Source organism: Coturnix japonica, chromosome 3 (genome assembly GCF_054131305.1).
Source record: "Coturnix japonica strain WE chromosome 3, WE-NBRP24, whole genome shotgun sequence".
Lineage (NCBI taxonomy): Eukaryota > Metazoa > Chordata > Aves > Galliformes > Phasianidae > Coturnix > Coturnix japonica.
In genome coordinates this window covers 77,021,626-77,048,987 of record NC_140665.1, presented here as the reverse complement: position 1 = coordinate 77,048,987, position 27,362 = coordinate 77,021,626, and the positions used below count along the sequence as shown (strand labels likewise).

General features: G+C 37.7%; 1 long non-coding RNA gene across 3 annotated transcripts in view; it reads left to right on the top strand.

The window, feature by feature from the left end:
* The window catches only part of LOC107312039 (uncharacterized), a 51,118-nt gene that overhangs the window by 14,829 nt on the left and 8,927 nt on the right, over window positions 1-27,362 (top strand). For 2 of the 3 annotated variants that reach the window (XR_014944882.1, XR_004306798.2), the window contains exons 2-4: window positions 5,180-5,291; window positions 20,249-20,396; window positions 21,191-22,206. This is a non-coding gene — a long non-coding RNA (uncharacterized LOC107312039). The remainder of the gene's footprint in view (window positions 1-5,179; window positions 5,292-20,248; window positions 20,397-21,190; window positions 22,207-27,362) is intronic. The other variant, XR_014944881.1, reaches the window with a different exon arrangement.

The window sequence follows — 27,362 nt, the reverse complement described above, 5'->3', positions numbered from 1 at the left end:
ACATTATGATCAAGGAGAGCAAAATAAATGCTTGATGGTTAATGGCGCAGCCTTTTGAGACTGTCTACATTTGCACTGTCCACACAGAACAAGGAAACACAATCATTATGCTATGGGATTTAAAAGTTACCAAGCTTATTAATTTGGTGGAGTAGAGAAGGAAAAGCTAGAGGAAATAGTCTTGAACTTCTCCAAGAAAGTCAATCTCAAACTACAAAAAGAACTTGATGAATTTCCTGGGGAGCTGATAAGCTCATATTAATACATATATTTGGACAAAAATACAACAGTTAACGCACTTCTGACTTCTGGCAACAGAAGTGTGGGGCTGGCTGGAGTCAATGTCATTTCTCTGTATCTGTGTTCAAGAAAAGAACACAAAAGAATCTGATTTTTTGTTGTTAAACTGGCAGAACATAAGCTCACATTTCCAGAGTTCTAGAAAGCCAGACATTCTATTTTTTCTTAACTGAAAAATATTAAAACAAGGCAGCTTGAACTCTGCTTTAGACCCAGGAGTGTAAATCTGGAATAAGTTCACTGATTTTGATGAGGATACTTTGGATTTGCACTGGTGACTGAGAATAGAACTTGGCTCTGTTCCTTATCCTTCTGCTGGTAGTGAAAAACATGATCCTAATACAGATGTGGAAGTGATCACAGGGGTATTTTCATACTGCTTCTACACTTAACTTTAAATGTAGATTTTAAGACTGTGTGTTAATGTCCATCTTGCAGAAGAGTACCTTTGAGTGGCCTGATAAAGAAGATCTGTAAGCAAAGTAGCAATGAAATACTTGCTTGGCTCAGAGAACTTTCCCATGTGGTTGTCCTGCATGAGAAAATATTCAGAAAATATTGTCAGTTTTGGAGTATAATGTACAGAATACTTTGATATTAATTAAACAAAAAAGGCTATGTGTATTTGGAAGAACTGAAAAAACACAAATCGTTTTTATTGTATCTCCAAACTCTTAGCTAGTAGGTAGGACATTACAGATTCTGACACTCCCAGCTTTAGAACAGCAGCATTTCCTTTCTAGCCCAAATTTGTTTTATTACAGGCAACCAGTTTGTCATGTTCACATAAAGCTGCATAAGTCTCATGTGTTATTTTGACAAGATCTCCTATAATGTGCCTTAGAATTCTTTTAGTCATTAAACTAGAACCAGTTCTAGCCTCCAAAGTTTTTTTCTTCGTTTCAAGCAGTATTCTATATCTTGTTACGACTGTCCAGTTGTTTACTTGCTAGAGGGTAAAGAGTTCCTCAGCAGCACTTTTTGGCATGACAGATCCACAGACAGTGTGTTTTAAAGTGCTACACAGATGGGAAGATTCTAACAGGCATCAAAGCCACTAGATTTGTATTGCGTTCCGATTGTCTGGTAATCATTGAGAGGGAGTGGATACTTCTGTGACCTGGCTAATTTAAATGAAAAACACAGAGTATTAAAAACAAATGGGAAGATGGAAAAGAAAGTTGCAGTAGAATGTTCAAAGGAGTTTTCAATGTCATGGACATTCATTGGCATTTGAGTGCCCAGTTGCCTCAGGCTGCATTAGAAGTCTCATTATGAGAGCTGGAAAAAACAAAAACTCAGCATCTCCAAACTGACAAAAAAGATGAGAGTCACAGACTAAACAGATCATGATTTAGGGGAGTACTGTGCTTCTGCCTCTGACTTTAGCTGAGAAAACATATTTGTATGCTTTGATTTTTTTTTTTCCCTAGAGAAAGAGAAGAATCAACAGAGAGGTCATAAAAGCGCATATTTAACAACTTACTCACTTTGATAATCTCTGTCCTTTGCTGCAAGCTGTTGCTGGTGTCCTTAAAATCTCTTAATATCTTAATTAAACAATTCCTTAACTGCTATGAAATAATATTTTTTAGGGTTTAAAGAATTGATATGTATGAAATAAACAAAACAATTTTGCTGATGAACATTCATGAATCACAAATTCTCTCTGGCTTTTCTCCAACTCTGAATACTGAACTGTTTGAAACCAAATGATTATGTTCCAGTCCATTAATGCACTTACCATTTATGTAATAATTCAGGAATATGAATGGCTTTGTAAAATCAATGAAACCACTTACAAAATTAAAATAACTAGGAAGTGCCTGAAGTGCATTTTAGCCCACTTTCATACAATCATAGATTCAGAGAATCACAAAGTTGAAAAGGGTTTACAAGATCATCTAGTCCAACCGTCCTCCCATTACTGTAGCTACAACAAACCACTATACCATATCTCGTAGCTCCTCATCCAGATGCCTCTTGAACACTGCCAGGGATGGTGACTACTCCACCTCCCTGGGCAGGCCATTCCAGTGCCTGACCACTCTGACAGAAAAAGTTCCTTCTTATATCTAGTCTAAACCTCTTCTGATACAACTTGCAGTCCTGATTGTTGCTTGGGAGAAGAGGCCAAGCCCCTCCTCATCACAACCTCCCTTCAGGAAGTTATAGAGAGCAATGAGGTCTCCCCTGAGCCTCCTCTTCTCCAGGCTAAACATCCCAGCTCCCTCAGCTGCTCCTCATAAGACTTGTGCTCCATACCCCTCACCAGTTTCTCTGCCCTTCTCTGGACACATTCCAGGGCCTCAGTGTCTTTTTTGTAGTGAAGAGCCCAAAACTGAACACAGTACTTGAGATGAGACCGCACTAAATCTGAGTACAGGAGGATGATTACATCTCTGCTCCTGCTGGACACACTATTTCTGATACAGGCCAGGATGCCGTTGGCCTTTCTGGCCACCTGGGCACACTGTCAGCTCATGTTCACCCAAGCATTGACCAACCCCCCCAGGTCACTTTCCTCTTCACAGTCATCCAGCCACTCAGCCCCAAGCCTATAGCACTGCATGGAGTTACTGTGGCCAAAGTGCAGGACCCGGCCTCATCCCATTCACCTCAGCTCAGTGATTCAGCCTATCCAGATCCCTCTGAAGGACCTCCCTAACCTCCAGCAGATTGACACCACCTCCCAACTTGGTGTCACCTGCAAACTTACTGAGGGTACACTCAATCCCCTCCTCTAGGTCACCAATGAAGATACTAAACAAGATGGACCCCAGCACCAACCCCTGGGGGGCACCACTTGTAATGGGTCACCAGCTGGACTTAACTACATTAACCACTACCCATTGGGCACGGCCTTCTAGCCAGTTCCTTACCCAAAGGAGGGTATACCTGTCCAGGCTATGGACAGCCAGTTTCCCCAGGAAAACACCATGAGTGACAGTATCAAAGGCTTTGCTGAAGTCTAGGTAGACTACATCAACAGCCTTTTTCTCATCTACCACTTTACACTGCACCAAGATCATCAGTTTTTTGTTTGTTTTTTCTTTCAACCTTTATTTTCCATTGCTCTCCCAACACACAAGAAATTAGGTTAACCCAGCAGAAAGAGTCTAACTTCAGTAAAGTTTGCTTCTTTTAAAGCAGAGAACCATGCTTGGGTTACATAAAAGCAGTTCCTCAGAACTGAATGAAAAGAGAATGAACAGCAGAATTAACAGGGCTTTTATTGATGCAATTTGAAGCCTTTTTAAGGATGTCTTCTTTCTAATCAAGAGTATGTTCAGTCACACAGATGGCACATCTGGTTTATATGATATTTCTTGAAAGTTATTTACGTGAAAGTCCATTAGTAGTCTGGATTCAGTTTATATTGTGAGGGCTTTCCCACATGTGATTGTTGGACAAGCTGAATGCCTACACAACCATCAGCACAGAACAATTACATTAGAATACATACTGCATGATCAAAGTGTGACATGGATGAAACCATAAAATCAAACAAGGTCAACATACCTGTGTAATCTCTTTGCCTTTCATTTGCTCTATTCATAGCTGAAAAAGATCCACAGACTATATCCAAACACTGTCCAGATATTGCCACTTTGTTTTTATTTTCTCTACATTCTTGAAGGAGATATTAAGATCTTTTTACCAGTGGTTGCAATATTGTGCTGATGCTAGAGCATAAATGTTGCTGGAGTTCGCAGAGCTCCTGTCAAATTTCCTTGATACTTCTATAATAGCGAAAAAGACTGACTGATTTATTGACCACATGTCTTTGCTGAAGATAAGATTTTATCATTGCCGTGCTTATTGACAACTGTATGACTGCATCTTAATAAACTGAGATAATGCAATGATGAGAGAGACTTAGGTCAAAAAAAGAAAACTAAATTCCAGTTTTCCTCGGTAACCTTCAAACCCAAATACTGTTCTTTGTGTTCTGACTGTAGCTCAAGTAATACTACTGTTTTCTTTGGATGTGTGTTCAGTTAATGTTTTTCTATTGGTATATATAATAAACACTATCTAGGAATGTAGCTGATGGAGTTATTAGTAGTGCTTCTTGAAGTACAAGTCGTAGTATGCCAATGTTCAGTTAAAGATAATTAGGATCAGAATATAATTACCAACAAAAATCATCACAAATATTAACTAATCATTCATCAGAATGAGGAACAATGTCTTTGAAAAGAAAGGACATATATTTTTCTTGCATCTAGTCTTCTCCAAAATACTTCAGTTATATTCTTCAGTCTCATCAGCCAGAGTTTTCATTTAACTACAAAAGCAGCTATTACTCCATGTTCTGAAAGCATAAAATGAAATACATTAAGGGTAGGATAAATACCTTATTTCATTTTCAGGGGCTCTATTGCTACATAATACCATTGGCAAGTTAGTCTTAAGGAGAAAAGCACAAATGATACAAAATCCCTTTGCATAGGAAATGACATCCAAGAAGAGGAGACTGAGTTTAGACATGGCAAACCCACCTCTTTAGAAGACTATTTTGCCAGCTACTTTTAATTTTAAATGATTTATAGCAGTCTTAGTATGAGGCATATTGGAAATTCAGCACTGAGACAGAAGTAATATTAAAATAGCTGCGAAAAGCAAATAATTTACTTCTAATTTCTGTTTGTTTTTGTTTGTTTATTTGTAATAAAAACTGAATCTACAGGATTATGCAAATGGATGCCCACTAATAAACCTTTAAGTTCATATCTGCTGCTGTAGAAAAGGTTATGTCAGTTCTGAGTTGATACAGTTTTTATGGCATCTCAGGCACATGGCAGGAGTGCTTTTAATATTTTGTTGATGTAAAGAATTCTTAATGTGAAAGTCCAAATTTATTATCTTTTTATAGTGCATGGCTGATTTCAATCAGAATGCTGAAATTCATGGACTGGCATGCGATGCTCTGAATATCCTGGGAGCATGGAAAAAAGCTTTATGACCAAATCTTTGTCCTTTTACGGGTAAGTCTTTCAGGCTCAGTTCTACCATTGCATCAGCAAAGATTAGCCTAACACGGTCATAAAAGTATAGTAAGAGTATTCTCCTTCTTCATTTTCTTCTCCTCTTTACTTGTCCAATTGTAGCCCTTTTGCTGCATCTCTCTTTTCCTCTTGTCTCTCTCCTAGATATTCAAGAAGGGTCAAAGAACAGAAACAAATCTTGCAATGGGTTCAGCTAAGAGGGCTAGGTGGACTTTTAACCTCTCCATGCTCATTTATTTTTGTTTTTACTTGGTAAATCCCTCACAGTAGGAGCTGTCTCCTCCCCAAGTTTGTACAAGACATGACCCTGGAGGGAGTCTTTGGAAATGGCTGCCATCTAAAATAATAAGTGCTGAGTTTGATCCAGAATGGCAAGTTTGCAGATCTTGTGCTGTATATCCTGTTTCCAAACTTACTGTAGTTAAAGTGAAAGGGAAAATCTTTCAATCTCTTCCTTATACAATGGAACAAACATTTCTCCATTTCTATTAGAACTAGTAGGCAAATTTCACAAGCTATCAAGGTACAACGAAACAAAACTAAACAATGCTACAACTCCAGTCTTCAGCTCTATTTCTATCTTGATTTTGGCAGCCCTCTAATTGATGGATAGTCTGAATATTTTTCTGACATCTAACTTATTCCTGAAGGTTTTTAGATCAGCACAGAAATGCCATAACAACTCTTTTCAGTTTAATTTCAGTATACTCATATATAAAAGTTGTTACATTATATAGACCAATAAAACTATCAAAATGTAACTCATACGTTCTTCCCTTTCAAGCTTTCTGACTACTACATTGCTTTCATCACTACTATTCTCACTCATTACAAGCCATGCCACTCAAGCACAGGTAACCTGTAAGAAAAGCTACCCAAGGGTTTACCATGGTAAATGGTGTGGTAGTGTGAGCTACAAATGTTTGCTTGCCAGAGAAGCTGAAGTATCTCCCATAGATTGCAGGCAGCTGAAGGGGAAATTTGCAAGTGTAGCTGCTTATATGGTGTGAGACAGCCAAAGATGCGAGTTCACAAATCAGTCACTGTCCATGGTGCGGCCTAGGATCTCCTGGTCTGTGTTCTCCAGTCCTTCTACAAGCCATGCCTTTTTTTTCCAGCTTGATCTCTCACCTCTTACTTTGCTCCCTCTTCTAGCTGCTATTCTGTTGATTTGGATGAAATCAGCAGGGTTTATGACTGTCTCCTATGAGCTCAGAGAAAGAGTCTTGCTGATGCGAATAATTCTCTTTAAGCTTCCTAATTACTGCTAATATTTGCTTTGTTTTGTAACAGCTCCTAGTCAGAGTTTACATGAGGAGACTGCTAATGATGCTGCACACCATGAGGAGTTCATGTGCATGCTCTCCTGCTGTGTCAAATTTTTACTTCATTCTCAGTAAACAGATCTTGTCTGGGACAAGTGTGGCCTGAAAGATGACACGTAGTGCACTGATACTCATCTGGGTTTGAGGAAAATGCATAACCAGTTGAAGCCATTCCCTATCTGTGGCTGTTGATGGTATCAGATTCCCCTCACACACCATCTCCTTTGTGTGAGCAGCCAAATCCAAACTTCTTCAAGGTACAGGCCAGATCACGGCTGTGTTGCTTTAATTTCCTATCCAGCATTTAGTTCCCCTCATTTTCCTCGTGGATTGTTCCAACCTGCCAGTCCAAACATGTGATCCATTGTGCAGCCAGCTGGCTGGAGTACAGTCAGAACCTGGTCAATATTTGGAAAGAAGTACAGCATGCTGCCTGACTTCATCTGAAATAATGGAATATCCAGAAATACAACATGAGTTTTGAAGAAGTTGCTCAGCTAGTCTTTTACCAGATTGGTTAACAGTGCCCCTAGCCTATGTGTCAACATAGTACTTCTAAAGGAGAAAATTCAAGGTAATGCTTAAATCCTGGTCCTTTTCTCTACACTGCTGTCTCAGGTATCTTTCCAGAGGTAAGCTAATGGCCTCTCCCTAATCAATTTCTTAACAGAAGAAGAAAAATAATATAAAAAGACATTTATTTCTAAACATCAGGAGGCACTTTACAAATGGTGGAGAATTAGGATGTTGAGAGGCTGTGGAACTTCCTCCTCAGAGATCTTCAGAAGCCACTTGGATGTGTTCCTGGGACCTCTTCTCTGGGTGTCCTTGATGGAGCAGGAGTTGGGGCAGGTGGACTCAGAGATCCCTGCCAACCTTAGCTGTTCAGTCATTCTGTGGAAAGGTGGGAACAGAAGGTGCTACACTGAAGTATTAGCAGGATAATGTGTAATTCTGCAAATATGCTTCTACGTGTATTTTACAAGGCTTATGTCCTTGATTGCCCTTTGCATTTCTGTCTGACCTTCTGAGCTCCACTGCAAAGAAACCAGAACGGCAGGTTGTATGGATAAATGCCTTCTATAGCTTGAACAGTTTGGGCAACAACAGCCTTGTGCTACAAGATGAAACACAAGGGAAAAAACAAACAAACAAAAAAAAAACCAACACATTCTGGTGAAGAAATGAATGTTCTGTCACTTTTCTTTCTGATTTCCTTAAATTTGTTTAAGAATTTGCAGAAGTGCATTTCTATTCTACTTTGGATGATATTATGAAAATACAATAAAATACTAAGAAGCTCAGAAGAATGTTGAACACAACACTAGATTAACAACATAAGAACATTCTACTGATTTCTGTAGAAATGTTAATATTCTATCTAACTCAACCCATAAAACTAGTGATGAACAGAATATTTATCATGCACGTTAGACATGCAGAGATTCTACAGTGTGGATAATAATGAAAATAACTCTTAGGACATGAAGTACTCTGGGCAACATGTAATAAAGTACAGTGCAATCTGCCAGCTATATCTGGCATGAATATGCATCTCACATGTTGTCCCACTGATATTTATGAACGTGTCCCTGTGCTGCACTGGGCCCTGGAGGTCAAGGGTTTAGGATTTTCTTACATAGCAAACCACGTTACTTTAACAGGATTGGGTTTGCAGTACAAAATCATAGGTAGTTACATCCTAACATCCAGAATGTGCATTTCAAAAAGATTTTACTTCCAAGTAAGTCTGCCTTTATGGCCATTGGACCATAGAGAACATATTGGTTTCATCTAAAAGGACTTCAGATTATGTCCTTATACCACCTCACAGTTTAAGCCCAAGCATTTGGACATGACCAAAGGCCGGCACAGCAGTAGGCTACTGTAAATTCATGAGACAGCTCAGAAACATTATATTCCACCACAGGATATGCCAGGTTGATTCCTAGGAAGGCTTCTCTCTCCTATGCCTGGATATTGTGGCAACCATTAATACGTTTAAAAAAAAAAAAAAAAAAAAAAGGAAAAGAAAAGAAAAGAAAAGAAAAGAAAAGAAAAGAAAAGTAAAAAGAAGTAGTTCACGTGACTTTACATGATAAACAACAGGATATTATAAATGTTTTTGTGTAGGTATCCTGGGACAGAAAATACCTGGGCTAGACTATAGTTTAATTAATTCTATTTATTTAATTATATTTAATTAATTCTATGTTATAAATTTGCTCTTGTAGTTAAATTTAAATTCTGCTACCCTTGCAAACTCAAAACTCTGACTCCATTATCTTTATAGATAGGAGTCTGCCAAAAGACTGGAATAGCAAAAAGAAGGAGAAACATTCAAATAAGACTGAGGGCTATATGGGTCACTGTATGGTTTTAGCCTGAGTACTTCTTGACCTGAACTTATGAACTAAAAATAGCAGGACACTGAGGCTGCCATATAGGAGCACCAGTGAACCTGTATGGCAGTTATTGCCTTCTTTTCTAGTCCTGATTTTCTGCTTTCCATGCCACAGTCACTTCCCTTACCTACTAAATAGCTTCTGACAAATCAGTATTAATCAGCCCACTTATGAAATATGAAATTTGTTGATGATTTTTTTAATAATTGAATAAGATTCTTGCTCAGCTCTTGCTGACTTCAATGCAAGGGTTTTATCCCCTGAATCTTGAAAAATACAGTGACTTAGGCATTACTTGCTTCCCTAAAGGCAAACAGGTTGTGCTATTCAATTACCTCATCACTTTTATATTAATGAGTGGGATTTATTTACTAATAATAATGAATACAGTAAATGATGCTGTCACACAGCTGAGAAGCATAGTAAAAAATCAAAGCAGGATGAAATGTCTGTCAGAAAAAACATTTACTTTAATTCATGACTCAGGCCTAATTCTTGCCAGGATGTTTTTATAATCAATACTAAGAAAATAAAATTTCAGTGATAAAATCATCTCTTACCAATGAGTATCTAATACACACATGCAAGTAGTTAGGTTATCTGACTATTCTGCTATCTGTAACCCACTTCAGCTTAATCATTCACTATAATATCCAAAGCCATCTTTGAAGTCTGATCTGAAACATATCATCCTTTGCACAGTGTCTCAGATTTTCCTCCCCCCTTTAAATTCAATTAATAGAAAACCAAATAATTCTATCATTCCCATGGTTAATGCACACTTTTGTCTGAAACCTATGTATAAGAAATCCGTCATCGATTCTTTGCTGATATGCATCTGAGTTGCTTGAGGTAATGTTTCACAATTACAGCAATGAAGAAATATTAAAAAAGAAAAGTTTTTGGTCAAGAGACATCAATTCATTGAAAGCATATTGTTTCTCAGGACTGAACTTGAGATGAAATGAAAAGAAATGAAAGCAACAAGATTTTGTTTTAATTCCTAATTTAATAAACATTTATTTTGCAGTATCAAACTGGACCTCAGTTGTTTCCTATACTTCTAGTGACCATTGGCTGAGAAATATCTTTATATGCATAAAAAATGTAGAGTTTAGTGAAAAAAAATATTAAAATGAGAGGGGAAAGAAAGGGGAGGTGAGGGGAAGGAAAGGGGAGGTAAGGGAAGCGGAGGGCAGGGGTGGGAAAGGAAGAAAAAAAGAGTGAAGCTATTTGCTGTAATTCCAGAAGTGTCAAAAAAGTTCACAAATAATGTGTGCATGTGTGTGTGTGTTCTTCTGCACATTGGTCCTAAATCCTTCTCTTTTTGTGAAAACCATCTCTCCAACCTTCTATCCAAATTTCAGATTTTCAGTTTCTAGTAACCACTTTCCATTATTGACGATGGAAACAAAGTTGCAGTCATATTTTTACAGCAACTGGAAATTAGAGGTTTCACAGGTCTACCTTGTGTAAATTTGTAGCCATCTTATTCATCAGTTAAGCAATAAAGCCTAGATGAATTGGGTCATGAAAAAACATAGCTTCTGAAAAAATATGGTTGAAATCCGTCAGTTGATATATCTTGGCATGAAATTCATGAATGTTTAAATTGCAACTAAAGCAGGATCTGTAACCTGCTGGAGATTGCTGCTGGGATGCCATGTGAAAGAGAGAACCTTAGACCTAATTAGAAAGTGAGCAGAGACTTGGATATGTAAGTAGCACTCGGTAGAGGTACATATCTATGTTTCTTTAATAGATTTTGAAAACTGGATGTCATCTTTTGTGAAAGGCAATACCATAAACCTCTTTAAGTTTGTTGCAGTGGTTGATATCTTACAAATATCTGTATCAAACTAGGGGAATAGATCACATTAGAAGGTACAGTGTTGCATTTTTATTTGATAAAATTTTCCAATAAGTATAGTTTCATGCAAAGTAAGCACACAAGCATACATATTCCCACCAGTATATTACTTAATGAACTACCAAGCCTACAGGAGCCCCAGAAAAAAAAAAAAAAAGGTTTTGATTATCAGCCTAAGCTCACACAATCATTTGCATGTGAGTATAGGCCATAGAACTGGGATGAACTTTATGACTGACAAGCTCCTTCTTTTCCACACAGTGTTAATCTCATTAAGCCAAACAAATGTTTGTAAAAATAACACTATTGTTGGAATAACTTAGTAAATGTGGTATGTTTTTCAGTTTCTAAAAGTGTAGAGATGAGTGTGAAATTTAAAACATACTTTGAAATTATGATATTCAGTGTTCCTCCATTGTTCTTTTATCTTGTAATTTATAACCTCAGTGCTGATGTGCATTTGAAGCACTGACAGTTATCCATGCAGTCTGATATGGGAGCTATTTAATTCCCTGTACTCACTAAAGATGTTAAAAACCTTTATGTGTGACTTGACTTAACATCAGTGTAAACTGAGAGCAGCATCTTGGCCTGCCAGCATATATTTCAGAGGTATCATATTAAATCCAATGATGAGCAAAGGCCTTTCTAGGTGAAATGCAGAAGTAATCATGTTAAAACCCAAGGCGAAAAGGAAAGCAAATTGCTTAAAAGGTAGTACTGGAAAACCATTGTGGTTTCTGTACTTTTCCTGTCTATGAATTCAAGTAAATGATTCAGAACATTTATTCATCTATGCTCCTTCTTTATCTATTGCTATCATTTTTAGAAGAAATTGTTTCACACCACTGAAGAACTTAGATATTGTATTGTATATATATTTATATTCCTCCTGTCACCCTCCCCCCCAGTAAAACTTTTTTCACATAATGGTCTACTTGATCATGACATGTTCTGTCATAACTCAAACTGCTGTCTAGTTTTGCTATGATTTGTCTTATACAGATGTGATATTTTCTTGGAAGCTTAGCTTTATAGATTAAGCTAATCGTTGTAAGTGATAGGAAAATCATGGGGAAAAATGCAATTGTAGGCTTTTTAATAATGAGAAAAAAAAAACAATAGTCCTTCAGACTCGACAGGAAACTTCATTGAAAGTATTTGTCCCAAGAGCAATAATAGCCAAAACAAATCACCCTTATTATAGAAGGAACATATTCAGTCATGTGGTAGCAGTAAACCAGTATTTTTAAATGTATGTAACAATTTGCATGCTTATATGAACTGCATCTAATAGCTTATCATTCCACTGACTTCCAGTTCACAGCTTCTTTGCTAAATTTCATTGTGCTACAGAGATCTTACTTCCTTCCTGTGCCTTGGCTAGTTCATTACCTTACATACATGCTGAGCTGGCTACCTTAACTCTTATATTTGAGGATAAGCACATTTTTTGTTGCTCACTTTTCTAGCAAACACTACAGATGCTAAGGAAATGGCCTCAAGTTGCAACAGGATAGATTGAGATTGGATATTAGGAAATTTTTTTCTCTGAAAGAGTGGACAGGTGCTGTAATGGGCTGCCCAGTCCCCATTCCTGGAGATTTAAAAAATGTGTAGATGTAGTACTAAGGAACACAGTTTAGGGGGCAACACTGTTGATAAGTGGACAGTTGAACTAGATGATTTTGGATGTCTTTTCCAACCTTAATGATTCAATGAACAACCTTGGAATCTGGCTGCTCTCCAGGAAATAGTATTTTTCAGTTGTCTTGAGACATTTCTCTGTTTATCACAGCCTGGGATCTTATTGTTTATAGTCTTCCAAACTCCTGATGTAAGCATGTCAAGAACATGGTACTCAGTGTTCTCAGGGTATTTTGTGTGCAGACTGTAAGTTTTAAAATTAAAATTGAGTTTGTATCTCTGTTTTTAAAAGACTGTGGGCATACTGGATGTGTGCTCATACATGTTACATCTCTGGAAGTGTTTAAGATCAAGGCATTATGATTTAGTTCTTTTCCTTTTTGTGTGCAGGAAGCCATCCTCCAGCTGAATACCAGTTTCTTTTTTGTCTGTTATGCTTTCAAACTCATACGCAATATCAGTAGTAATACCTAAGACAGGATCTGATAAAAATGTTCCAGAATATGGGTCTTGCACATCATGCTATAAATTTATCAATACATTCCTTAATGAAAGACTTTGGAAGTATCTATGTCTCAGAAGAGTATGAAGGGTTCTTGTAAGAGATTATTCTTTTATACCATTGATTGACTAAGCTTTTTGAAGGACACAGATGTACAAGTCCAAGCAAGTCCTGGTCAAGGGTTAAGAAATCCTTTGTTTGAGGGACACAGATGGACAAGGCGAGGGGTAATGAGAGAGAGATAAGCAGATGAATGGCTGGGAGGGAGTATTTTGTGTAGGCTTATCTCAAGGAAGATGGCCACCTCAGGGGATGATGCACATTACTCTTACCCAAGCACACAGGGATGTCACAGAGGCAGGAAAAAGGGAGGATAAAAGAGGGACTGGCAACTGTGATGTTAAGTTTTCTGATGTCAGGTTCTTCACAATGGGATGCCTGCATGCTGAAGTTAGGGTTTCTGTCATCAGATTCCTCACGATATGATTCCTGTATGCTGAAGAAGAACATGAAGGTGTCTGCCATCAGATCCCTCACTACAGAAGTCCTGCTTGCTGATGGACTTTCTTGGGCCTGCTACCAGAGTTCTTCTGCCTCCCTCCTGGACTTACCATGTGCCTTCCTCCTGCTACCTGCTTGTGGCCCAAGGCTGGCCATGCTGCTGCTGCTTTCCCAACCTGTGCTTTTGCCTTGTACCATTGGAATGTGTTGCGCAGTGGGACTGCTGCTGGACTCCTGTGATTGTTTTATAATGTTTCTATCCTAGCAAAGTGTAATTTAGCTAGCTGTGTTTGAAATAACAGCTGAGACAGGTAACCTGGCTTTTAAATTATATGAACAATAAGAGCTTGTGGCTTCAAGCCCGGGGAGGGTAGATTTAGGTTAGATATAAGGAAAAAAATCTTTTACAGTGAGGGTGTTGAGGCACTGGAACAGGTTACCTAGTGATGTGGTTGATGCCCCCTCCCTAGAGACTTTCAAGGTGAGGATGGATAAGGCCCTGGGGAACCTGATGTAGCTGTGGTGTCCCTGTTCATTGCAAGGGAGCTGGACTGGGTGGCCCTCAGATGTCCCTTCCAAATCTAAGGATTCTAAGATTCCATGACACTTTGTAGGAACTGAACTTGAGTCTACTAACTTAACTTGTAAAACCTCTGTAATGTTGACTTGGCTGCTGTCTTAGCCAAGGTGTGTTAGGAAGATCTGTTTGGTTTTTTTTTCTGATTTTGTTAAACAGTATGAACATATCCTGCATCTGGAGATTAGCAATCGGTGAGACAGAGAGAAAGAACTAAGGAACAAGAGAAAGGACTGTAAATCCTGAGAGCACAAGTTTGTGTCACTATATATGTAGTTATGGAAATAATAGAACTATTCAGGTAATTTCTCCATCTACAGATGGAGTATTTTGAAATTAGAATTTTCTGACTCTCTTATTGTTGACATCAGTAGACCAGTGCTCTGGAAAGAAAAAAGTATTTTATGTAATTTTCTGGGGAGGTAAGAAGTGAAGCATTAATTTCCAGTAGAGGAAAAAGAAAAAAAAAAAAAACAACCAAAATCAGACTTTGGAGACAGGTCTAAGACTTTAAAGAACTAACTCATGATTTTTGAGTTTTGAGAGTTGCTGGGATTGTGTTAGTTACCTTAAACACATTTCAATCATTTTTTCTCTCTTCTGTGGTAGAATATGCAGGGATGTTTGAAAGAATCCTGGATAGTGAAGAACTTAATGAGCCATTTCTTCATATTTCAAAGGGAATCTGATGGAGAAAACCCGATGGTCACCAAAAACAGCTGAAATAATGGTGCTGTGCTGATATTCTCCTGTTAGTATCATGCTTTTCCTTTATGTGCTTCTTTTTGATGTTGAGAAACAAACTTTTTGAGCACAGGCCATATGAGGAGCAGCTGAGGGAGCCGGGATTGGTCAGCCTGGAGAAGGCTCAGGGGAGACTTTATTGCTCTCTATAACTTCCTGAAGGGAGGTTGTAGTGAGCTGGGGTTTGGCCTCTTCTCTCGTGTAATCAGTGATAGAACTAGAGGGAATGGTTTCAAGCTGCAGCAGGGGATATTCAGGCTAGACTTTAGGAAGTATTACTTCTTGGAAGGGGTGGTCAAGCACTGGAATGCATTGCCCAGGGAGGTGGAGGAGTCGCCGACCATGGGGGTGTTCAAGAAATGTTTGGATGTTGTTTTGAGGGATATGATTTAGCTGGGAAGTATTAGCGATGGTTGGACTGGATAATCTTCTAGGTCTTTTCCAACCTCGATAATTCTGTGATTCTGTAATGTTTGTAACATTTTTTATAAGTGAAAAAAGAGCAACAATACATACAATTTAAGTTATACATAAATTTCTCAACAAGGTTGATCAGGACAGATTAGGCTGTGCTAGGAATCACTTGCTAGAATTTTATTCTTTTCTTCTTTGTAGGTTATCAGTATATTTCTATTTGCCTATCTGCTGGTTACTTGTGAGACATTCACTGTCAGTTTAAATCTTGTTTCTGGTGTGCAGTCATATATCTGTATCTGATACTCCTTCAGTTGATTCAGCAGAATCTGAAGACTTGTAGAGTTGGATAAAATGAGCTCTGTTCTCCTTCTAATATTAGCACCTGTCAATTCAAAATGACTATGATTGAGAAAGCAGCTGTTTGCATCATCCTGAATAGATACTGAACTATATGGCCCAGCAAAAGACGTCATCTGCAGTTCTGGTACTATACATAATACAATACTGAATTAGTATTATTTTGGAAAAATCTTTCCTGAGTGCAGAAAGAGTCAAACTTACTGGTGCTTAACTTGTTCTGTAGAAACATTAAGCTATGTTACCAGTAGCAAAAATGTCAATAAATGCATTACAGAGTGAGTAGAGGGCATAAAGCAGAAAACAAGGCTCTACCAATGAAGATAAAATGTTCATCCTTTTGAGTTCAGTGGCAGAAAACTGTACTGATGTAAAGATATCACTGGTAATGAAGGGATCAAAGCAGTAGACTGATTGAAATAGCAGAATAACTCATTTTATTTTATTTTTTCCAACTCCCATAAAACTTCCAGAAGGTTAATGATGAAGTGCAGACTTTGTATATGGAAGACTCAAGTCTAGACATGCATGTTACTATGGAGATATAGATGACTTTTTTTTTTTGTGAACAATGAAGACTATTTTCTAAGGTGTTTCAAAACTTATCATTGAATGGAATGAAGCTCTCATCCTTCTTACATTAATTCCTTTTGTGGTATTTCCTGAACAGGAAGAGTAAGTGTTTTAACTTCCATCTGGATGAAGTTCTGAAATACATCAAAGATACTTACCAGAACATGATGTAGATAGGTTTAATGGAAAAGAAGTTTCATAATCATGCAAACATTCTCTGTTACTGTAAAAGATTCACAGTCTAATATACTTTATTGTAAAATTTCCATCTGATTTACTGAGGCTTACTCTATGCAGATATTAAAACACTGACTGTGAGTGACTGTGGATGCTTACATTGGTGGACATACATAAATCCCCTGCATTGAAACATGCATTAGAAGATATTTCTGGAGCTGATATTAATGTAAAAATGTATTCTGGACTCTTTCCATTTCCAATTCTTGTGTAGAAAAATAGCATGAAGAAAATAAAAACTATTAGTTTTAGATCTTCCTAAAATAAACTTGGTACGAGTCTTCCCTCCCTCTTTTGGAACTCCTAGTAACCTCTCTAAGAGGAAGCTAAAAACAGTAATCACTAAAAACTTACTCTTTCTAGGGCTTGTGATAACATATGATATCCTGTACACTTATTACAAATTTTTCACACACTGAAACAGTAAAAGCCCTAAAATTTACTTTCAAAAAAGACTATGTGTGTCCTCACAGCATTTCTTTATTATGGTCTAATTATAATTTCAGTACAGGATGCTGCTCATTCTTGTTAATCACTGAATGTAAACAGATGATGTGGGACACCTCCTTTCCTCCAGTCAGCATGTTAGAATTAAAGACATTCTCAAAGGGAAGGCATGGCTACCAGCAGGTCCAGTAAATCCAGCATGCAATAATGGAAGTATTAGGTTGTCTCATATTGCCATCAAAAATATTTTCTTAGCTTGCTTTTCCAGCTGGCTAAGACTCTTTGCCTTAGCTCTGTTGAAATCAAATTCATTTTGACCCTGAAAGCATTAAAGAATTCCTGGCCTTTTTGTTATTACAAATGGTTGCTTTTTAGAGGAAAAACAGTGCAAAGAAGAGACATCACAGAAATGTTATCTTAACTGGTAGACCATGGGAAATTCAGGTTTGGGTGAAACTTTAACCTTCTGCTGTCAGTACAAGGTGGGAGCATTTTAATTCTACTGATTTCTGTTACTTTCCGAATAGCCTCTGTGATCTATGTAAACTCTGCCTGGACAATGTGTGCTGTGTTTCCTATTTCATGAAGTTTGTTATTAACACTGGATGTATTAAAGCAGTTTCTGCTACTGGGGAAAAATAATATAGCACCAAAATACCAAAAGCCTGATTTCAAAATTTAGATGAAGATTGCTCCCTAGGAACAAAATATATCACCAGTCTCTATCTTAGCTCTAAACTTTTCTTCCACTTCTTGTTCTTTAAAATAAACGCACAATAGCTTTCCAAATCCTAAGCCTTAAACCCTACATGTGCTGTGTTCCTTCTGGTGAGGATGACCAAACAGAAATCATGTCAGAGATGCAGTCCTGTTGCTTTTCTGCAGGTCAGGGAATGAGCAAGGACTGCAGCTGTCCTGTGAGGAGGAGCAGGAGGACCTGTGCAGTGGATCAGAAAGATCCAGCAGAACAAAAAGCAGGGGCAGAGTCAAAGCCATAGTCTTGATTGGAACAGAGGCTGTTAAATGACCTAGTGGCTGAATTTGGTGATGGAAAGTATTTTCTGACTTCACTGAGAAAATTTGTCTCACTACCACTAGAAACAACTGATAAAATCAGAAATAGCTTAAGGCTTTAAATCATCAGACTATTTACCAAAACATCCAAGTCCATTCCTATTCAGTGAAGTGTGTGAGTGTTTTAGTGTTTTGTGTATATTATTCCTCTATTCATATTAGCCATGAGAGAAGTAGGCCTGGATGTTAATACAAGAGGGAAGCACACTTCAAATTTTGTGTGCAAACATTGTGAAAGCAGAATACATAACACCTTCATGCAGATACAAAGATGAATGAAGTAACTGCATCTGGTGAGACCCCCTTGCCAGTAAGGAACTACTCCTGAGAGCAGAACTGAAGCTGTCTGCAATTTGTATGACTTTGTCTCCTAATATGGAAGAACTACAGACATATGCACGGTTGATACTGCAATACAACTCCTATGTCTACTTCAGGTGTAAGAAATTTAAAAGTTGTTGTTAGGCAGCACTTCCAAAACTGTGCCTTTTGGAATATAATCTTTGGGAAAAAAAAAACAAACCAGCAAACAAAAATAACTTTTAAAATATTTCAGTGGAATCTCTCTGAATAACTAACTGCAGCTTGTGCTTTGTAAGCCTGTAATTCTCCTCTTTAATGTTATCCTTATTACATTTTTCTGCACATATATTTTCCTTCTGTGTACCACAGCTGACCTACCATACCATTTCAGCTTGAGATTCTTCCTGGAGCTCAGGTGAGGGACCAGCTGACAGACCACAACCCCTCACTGCTTTTCCATGAAGGGAGACGTGATGTAGTATGTGTGGGTCAAGGGTTATCCAAAGGGGCTTCAGGGCCTTGGGACAATGACTAAAGGAACTGAATGCACAGACCATCTTTTCTTCTCTGTCTTCACAGAGAAGACAGAGAAGAGAGACACAGAAACAAACCAAAGCATCAGATCTTTAAATACCTGGCTTCATGGTTGGGCCATCATCAGAACTTTTATTTTTATTCTTATTTTTTTAAAATTGGCCTACATGGTACTGAGATTTGCCTTTCTCAAAGGGGGAGAAGAGTCCTTGGGGAAAAGCTAGCAGGGCTTGTTGGAAGAGCTTTATCCTAGGTGTGAAGGGGGATGAGGGATAGTGAGCCTTTCCATGATAAAATTTGGGAAGACATAACTGCATTATAAAAATGTACTATATTAATATACTATACACTGTGCTTTTTCATTGCCTACTTTTAAGGCCTTCCAGCTAGCTAATTGTCTATTTCCTCCACAGATATTTTGTTTGTTTTTGCATATAAATATATAATCATTGTATGATCATGGATCTCAACTTATGGTTAACAAGCATTATTTTGTCATATTATTTTGTGTTATTTGAGAAAGCAATTCTACTTGTGATAAATTCTAATGTGTGAAACATCAAAAGAACAGCAGTTAGCAAAAAGGCAAATATATGCAATTTCTCTTCCATAGCTCTGTGTGTCCACATTTGTATGGTGATAAAAATAGTAATTTTAGCACGCTATTCAGGATTAAATATTTGGTATCATAAATACCAATGAATTTACAGTTTTTTCTGGTACTAGATTTGGAAAACATAACAGGCATGTGACTGTTCTGAGTATTGGACTCCCTCTGCCAATGAAAGTGAAACAAAAAGTTCCTAGAAACTCTCAGTTTTTTTAAAAGTACACTTTTATAAGAAACTTAATAGTAAAATAATGAAAAAAAGACTTAATGTTGCAGGAAAAAATACTATATATATATATTTTTTTTTTCTCAAGGCAGTCATTCATTTAGAAAAAGACTATTAATTTGAAATCTAGAGAGGAATTTCAAGGATAATGATCATGCCTGATTCTGTCTGGAACTTCATCTCATACCATATACATTTTTCTTGAAATGTCTGGAGTACCATTTTTGTTAGGAAGACTTAAAGACTCCAATAAACAATCTTCTGAGTAAGCAACATCCTAATTTATAAACATCCACCATCCAAGGAGCCTTTCCAATTCTTATTTAAGAGTGCATTTCTTAAAGATAATAAGCTACAGGGAGACAGCCCTGTTTATCATAAAGTATTTTTGCCTTTTTTACCGATCATGTTGTTGCAATTTCATGCTGGGTATATTTTGCAGTATGTACATATTTGTGTGTGTATTTAGGGGCAGGGTAGGGGGAATGAAGACAGAAGAAATAAAGTGAGCTTGGTGTTCTTTCCACTGAAAGAAGTCTAATTACTTACCTAGTTGTCAGACTATTCTTTCTAATTTTGCTTTACAGATCAGCTGACGTCAGTGGAAATTCCAGGTGCAGAATGAATACAGAACACAGCCTGTTGTCATTTTGGAAAGTAACAAAATATAACATGGGCATTTGTGAAGGGTTTCTAGATGCAAAGGTTGCAAAACACATCATACCATCATACTTGGTAAGAGTTCACAAGAGTTAGGAGTTTCTCAAACTAGTAAACAGAATTCAAGGCAAAATAGTTTGTGTATTTCTAAGATTATAAAAGCATCAGCTATATATCTTTCCCTTGCAAATGGCAGCCAAGAATCATGAGATGAAAGATGTGTGTTAGCCCTGCTGCTCACGTCACCAGGTTACTTTTCTATGAGGATATATTCATCATTTTGTTTACAAGGAGATTTAAAAAAAAAAAGAAAAAAGGAGAAAATGAATGGGCATGGCAGATTTTAAATAATGATTAAAATTATTAAATTATTTTAAAAAAAGATGTTATTGATTTAATTGTACTTCTCTGATTGCTATGCCAGTTAATATGTTTATGCCTGGAACACACTTAAAAAATGAAAAAAACTGGAATAGGGGAGGGAAATCATTTATATATGTCTTTTTCCAGACAAACTTAATCCAAAATCCAGAATGGAGGCAAATTTTCTTCTTGCTTTGACCCTGACTGTAAATACACGTATGCTGATTTCTTGGAAGTTCTTTGCAGTTGTCTTCTACATAGCAGAGGAGTGATTTATGAAAAAATAACCAATTCTGAACTTCAGTTTTTTGACTTGTTTCCCTTTCTGTATCTACGCTTTACTGTTTTGACGTCGACTGGATCTTTCAGGAACTTTCGAGCTTTCCAGTGATTTTTCTGTGAAAAAGTGATCTCTAAACTTCAGCATCTCTTTGTTTTGTAAATCATTGCAAAGTCTATTTTGTAGTCTGCTCTACATCCACCTCTGGTGTTTTTTTTCCCCACAGGGAGTGTCTTCTTCATGGTTCCTGCTGAGGTCAAATGGCACCTGTAACCTGAAACAAGAGAAAGTATAAAATATTAACCCTTTGGGGAAAAGAAGTAAACTACTCATGTCAATGAATAAGAATACCTGTCAAAGACAGGGTACCACAAGTTAATAGACATCTAAGTGTTCTGGTTTGACATGTTTCAATAATTTATGCCAGTTTTTTGTGTTCCAGATCCCTTGTGAATTTTAAAATACTCAGTTCTTAGTTTTCTGCAGACAACTCTTTTGTCTTCAGAGTATCCATTGTCGGAGAGCTGTTGTCTCAGCCAAATTTAGTGGGTTCTGCAACTGCACTCAGCTAAGTTACTTTGTTGTCTTCTTAAACTGCTTGTCAGAAAACAAATTATCTTTCTATTTCACTTTCATTTCAGTAAGAATGGAATTATTCCACCAGATTTACTGGAGAATCTCAAAGGAATTAGCCAAAAGTAGTCATAGGTCTGTATTTAAGTAAAAGGTAAAGCAGGTGTGTTTTTAGAAGGTCTTGAGGGTATAGTAGGCATACACATCACATCTGCATATATATCATATCTGTATATTATTTTGAAACCTAGACCATACAGTAGCACAAGGCTTGAAAATCTGGAAAAAAAATCTTCCTATTTGAAAATTAATCTAAGGAAAACTGACAGTTTTTAAAATGATCTCAGAAGTTCTCCAGTCTGGAACATTGTGGCTTATTTGTCATTAAATTCAAATTCAGTCTCCAGCATTGCTATGATGTTTCCTGTTTTTTGAGAATTATATCATCTTCTTAAAATTTCTTCCACTTTTCTGTACATTCTAATCACTGAGCAATTAAGAACTGAATTGTTCCTTTGCAAACACAATTCTCTATGTATCAGGCATGATTATGGCAACTTCTCCCACAGGGACAATGCTGCTGTTGTGATCATACGATCTATCATCAGATTTCAGTCTTGAGAACCAGGCTCCCAGGGGATATTTCAGTTCTACTATCATTCTTTAAAGGTTTGTGCTGTTCTGCTTCTGCTGATGATACAGTTAGATGATCACAACATTATGTCATATCCTTGGAGGACACTGAAACAATAATACAAAGCAAGTTGTGAGCTGTCTTCCTAAATTACTTTATAACTAATACAGGGTACTATTTTACATCTTCAGTTTGCATGCAGAGAAAATTCCAAATGTAGATGTACTAAAGTTACTACAAATATTAGAAAAATGTTGCTTTCAGCTGAAGGATTAAATGAAGAAAAGGATTCATTTTACTGCCTGATTGTGTGAATACATATCATTATGTTTCATTATGAAAATATTATTTCAGAACAAATTAAATTAGAAAGATATTGAATTATGCAATATGTACTTACACTAAGCGCAGTACAATTCTTTCATTATAGGTAGTGAAAATAATTATTTTTAGTTAATTCTTTTTCTGTGTGGGTCTCAAATGTACTTCTCAGATTTTTCTTAGCTCCTTGAACATAGTTTCCTTGAGCCTTAGTCAAGTCATAGTTACATAAACAACAATTATCCTGTTCTGCCTTGAAGTGGGCATTATAAAGTGGTCCTCTAAATCTGCTAAGAACCTGTAGCTAAAATTTGTTTGAAACCAGAAAGGAATACTTCACAAAATTGCTGAAATGAAAAGGACCAGATCCAATCTTTCCTAAAACACATGCAAACTTCTGTTGCATCTCTGAACTTTACATCCTATCTTTGGGACTACAGCCAGTAACAAGCTGAAGAAAATCTTTGCCTCCTGGTAGAGTTTCATTAGTGTCTCCATGGCTTCTTAAGGTTAAAAATGTGCTTGCTAATTTGCTGGACTAGAGTCTCCAACCATGAGAATTTTGTGTTAGGGAATGCATGGTGTACTAGTGCTTTGAAATACCACATGGTAAACCTGGCATTGCATGAATCTTAAAAAATTATCAAAACTGGGACAATTTGACAATGCAGTACAAAGAAAACACTTTTTCAGCCTTATGATACGCTGTTAAGTGGAAGTGATTTAATGGAAGTCATATGATGTCATCCCAGGTCAGTATGAGGCCTCTTGCCAAAGTATTCTACAGTTCTACCTGTGCAACTCTTGTGATGTTTTTCAGTGCAGCTGCCTACGTCTATATTTATTGGATACAGCTGAACTCTCAGAATTAATGAAAACATTGCAGATTCTGATTGAAGTTCCCTTAATGGCCTTCTTTCCCCCACTTCTATGGCGTCTAGGCAAAGAGAACACAAATTCTACATTATCTTATCTGGCTGCCCAGTGAGGTTGTGGATGCCCCGTCCTTGGAGGTGTTCAAGACCAGGTTGGACAGGGCCCTGGGCAACCTGATCTAGTAAATGTGTATGTTTGGTGGCCCTGCTAGGCAGGGGGGTTGGAACTACATGATCCTTGAGGTCCCTTCCAACCCGGGTAATTCTGTGATTCTGTGATTCTGTGATCTTGAAACATCCCATGCCTGTTTTAAAGGGTGATTACTTTTTTTCTGATAGCATTTTATATTAAAGCACTACACACATTATTCAAATCATATCACAAAAACAAATGCATAGGAAAACTTGCTAGTACTATCTTAATACTAAAAATAAAGCAAGGAGGCAGCCATGACAATGGGACCATGAGTCAATGGTTCCTAATTTAATCAAAGGCAAATGTAGATGAGTATTAGAGAAACCAGATGCAAGAATTTATTTTCCTTGCTAGGAAACTATTACAGTTTTATAGTTCCTACAGAGACACTCAAATTTTAGCAATTGTAGAAATGCCTAACACAGTGAAGGGGAATTTTTAATGATATCATACACTCAGTTTACCTCTTGTTATCTCAGTCAATTTACTAATTTGATTTTCACTAGTGGAAACTGAAATTGTACACTGCATTTCAATTTTATTTGTGAAAAAGAGGTTGAGTAAAATACAAAGAAATTAGGTCCAAATGAAATACAGCATTCTAAACTTTAAAGTGGAATACAACTGGCATTTGCCCTCTGATGTACTAATGATTTTGTGTCCACTTTCTGTTGCTTACTAGTGTCTAAATTTTACTCTTAGAGAAGTCCGATACAGATCCACAAGTCTCTCAGTTATGATCCAAGCAGGTGTCAGAGGCCTCTTCCGAATCAGCTTAAAATCTTAAAAAAAAAAAAAAAGAAAAAAAGAAAAAAAAAAAAAAGAAGAAAACAGGAATAACTCGAGTTGTACCTAAGCATTCCTTCCTTACTTTTTATGGATAGGTTTTTTTTTAACAGAAGGATGGAAGTAGGAGTATTAGGGAAGAAAAGGGAAATGTAATGTTTTAGACGGGGAACACAGAAATGCTTGATTTTTGGGACCTTGAAATTACTACCTAATAAAAATTGTGTTATCTTTTCCTTTATTATTTTTTTTTGTAAAAGCTCTCTGTTGTTGCCCATACTTCTACTATTTGTCTTCATGGCATGCTGTTTTTTAAAGTGCTTTTAACTGGACAAAACATACAGAATAGTACTTAAACAGCTATGATGCTTTAAAAATAATAATATTAAACAGGAAAATAAGTATACTGTAGAGAAGTAAGTTTAACATTTGACATCAGCAATGTCAAATTGACCCAGCATGGGTTCAACAAGGGGAGGTCATGCTCGACCAACCTGGTGGCCTTTTATGAAGATGTCACTAGCTGGGTGGACAGGGGGAGGGCGGTAGATGTAGTCTACCTTGATTTCAGTAAGGCTTTTGATACTGTCTCCCATGACATCCTTATAACAAAGCTGAGAAAGTATGGGATAGATGAGTGGATGGTGAAGTGGGTCGAGAACTGGCTGACTGGCAGAGTGCAGAGGGTTGTCGTTGGTGTTGCAGTGTCTGGCTGGAGGCCTGTAACTAGCGGCATCCCCCAGGGGTCTGTACTGGGTCCGGTCTTGTTCAACATCTTCATCAACAACCTTGATGAGGGGATAGTGACCACCCTCAGCAAGTTTGCTGATGACACGAAGTTGGGAGCATTGGCTGACACGCCTGAAGGCTGTGCTGCCATTCAGCGAGACCTGGACAGGCTGGTGAGCTGGGCAGTAAGAAACCGGATGAGGTTTAACAAAAGCAAGTGTAGAGTCTTGCACCTAGGTAGAAATAATTGCATGCACCAGTACAGGCTGGGGGAGGACCTGCTGGAGAGGAGCTCTGCTGAGAGGGACCTGGGCGTCCTGGTGGACGACAGATTGACCATGAGCCAGCAGTGTGCCCTTGTAGCCAAAAAAGCCAATGGCATACTGGGGTGTATTAAAAAGAGCGTGTCCAGCAGGTCGAAGGATGTGATCCTCCCCCTCTACTCTGCCCTGGTGAGGCCTCATCTGGAATACTGTGTCCAGTTCTGGGCTCCCCAGTACAAAAAAGACAGGGATCTCTTGAAAAGAGTCCAGCAGAGGGCCACTAAGATGGTGAAGGGCCTGGAGCATCTCCCCTATGAGGAGAGACTTAGGGAACTGGGTCTGTTTAGCCTTGAGAAAAGAAGGCTGAGAGGGGACTTGATCCAGGTTTATAAATACCTGAGGTGTGGGGGAGCCATAGTGGTGAGTCTGGTCTCTTTTCAGTAGTGCGTAGGGATAGAACTAGGGGTAATGGGATGAAAGTACAGCATAGGAAGTTCCGCACGAATGTGCGGAAGAACTTCTTTACAGTGAGGTTGATGGAGCACTGGAACAGGCTGCCCAGGGAGGTGGTGGAGTCTCCTTCTCTGGAGATATTTAAGACCCGCCTGGACGCCTACCTGTGTGACATGGTGTAGGCAGCCTGCTTTGGCAGGGGGGTTGGACTCGATGATCTCTAGAGGTCCCTTCCAACCCCTACAATTCTGTGATTCTGTGATTCTGTGATCTTTTTTATATCTCTTCTATACAAAAAACAAATTGGGAATTTTTGCATGTGGAAGAAGAGATGTCAGCTAGAAGTTAAAAATTTAAGTAAATTAAAAGTGAATTAAAAGTTAAAATTTCTGTATTGGCCCAAAGAAGAAAATGCATTTCAACAGAAAATGAGAAATCTGATAGTGATCTGGGGACATGAGTTCAAGTAAAACTTTGATGATGAGGAGGACGCATTTAATCAAATCTGTAAGTGAGATAGTGTCTTGCTTACAAATGGCATGGAACACTAAAATTTTCTGAAGAGATGTCTGAACAGCTCCTGGATCAGCTGTAATACAGTAAATATTTTGGTTAGAGATCATTTCACAAAATCTACCTTATCTAGTCAGGAAATAAAACTAAGTTACATAAGGCATCCCTTTGTTTTCTGACAATTGCAAAAGTTCTGACTCATGTTGAGTGTAGCAACTTAGAAACATATGGCCCATTCACCTGCCTAGATCTAGAGATGTTTTTAAAACATTAATATTCTTTGGGGTAGTGGAAAATCCAGCACTGTTACTTCAAACACCTCTGGGAAGCAAGAAGATATGCTTGCCAAAGCAACACCAACAGTTTATAAGCACCACTGCAGAATTATCACTGACTGATATAAAAATTGCACTTGTTATTTGTGTCTTGGTGAGCTACCTCATTCATTTACAAAGTAAACAGCATTCACTATCATGTGGACAAAAGGACCCTAATTCTACAACTCTGGTCTATTGAAGCTTTGCCCCATCTTCAAGCTTTGGAATCAGCGTATGCATTTCTTGGGCTATCTTTCCTAGCTCAGCCAGCTCCCTAGTCCTTAAATCCTCATAAAACATTTACATATGCTGTAGAAATGGTCTGTATGAAAGAAATGCACAATAAAATCCCTGCTAACCACTGCCAAGATTCCACAAGGAGTTAAGAGCTGACTGTGAGGGCTTGTCTGCTTTCAGAGCCAGGAGCAAAACTTTTGCCACAGGAAATAAGATAATGCATCAACAACTTAATTTATCTTCCAATAGAAGTACCTTGCCCTGGGGAAGTGCACAGTATGCCAGATACTGTCACATGAGAATCTGAAGTAATTTCATTATTAGTCTTTCAAATAAGGAATAATTGTTTATTGAACTTATTGTTCAAAGTTTCTGCACTGAGAAGTTTTATTCATTGTACCAGCATTAGGAACATACGTAGTTGAATTAAAGTAAACATCAGCTTTTAGTTCTCAGAAGTTAACATATGTTTGCTCTACTAGTGTATGTGTGCTTGTAAAA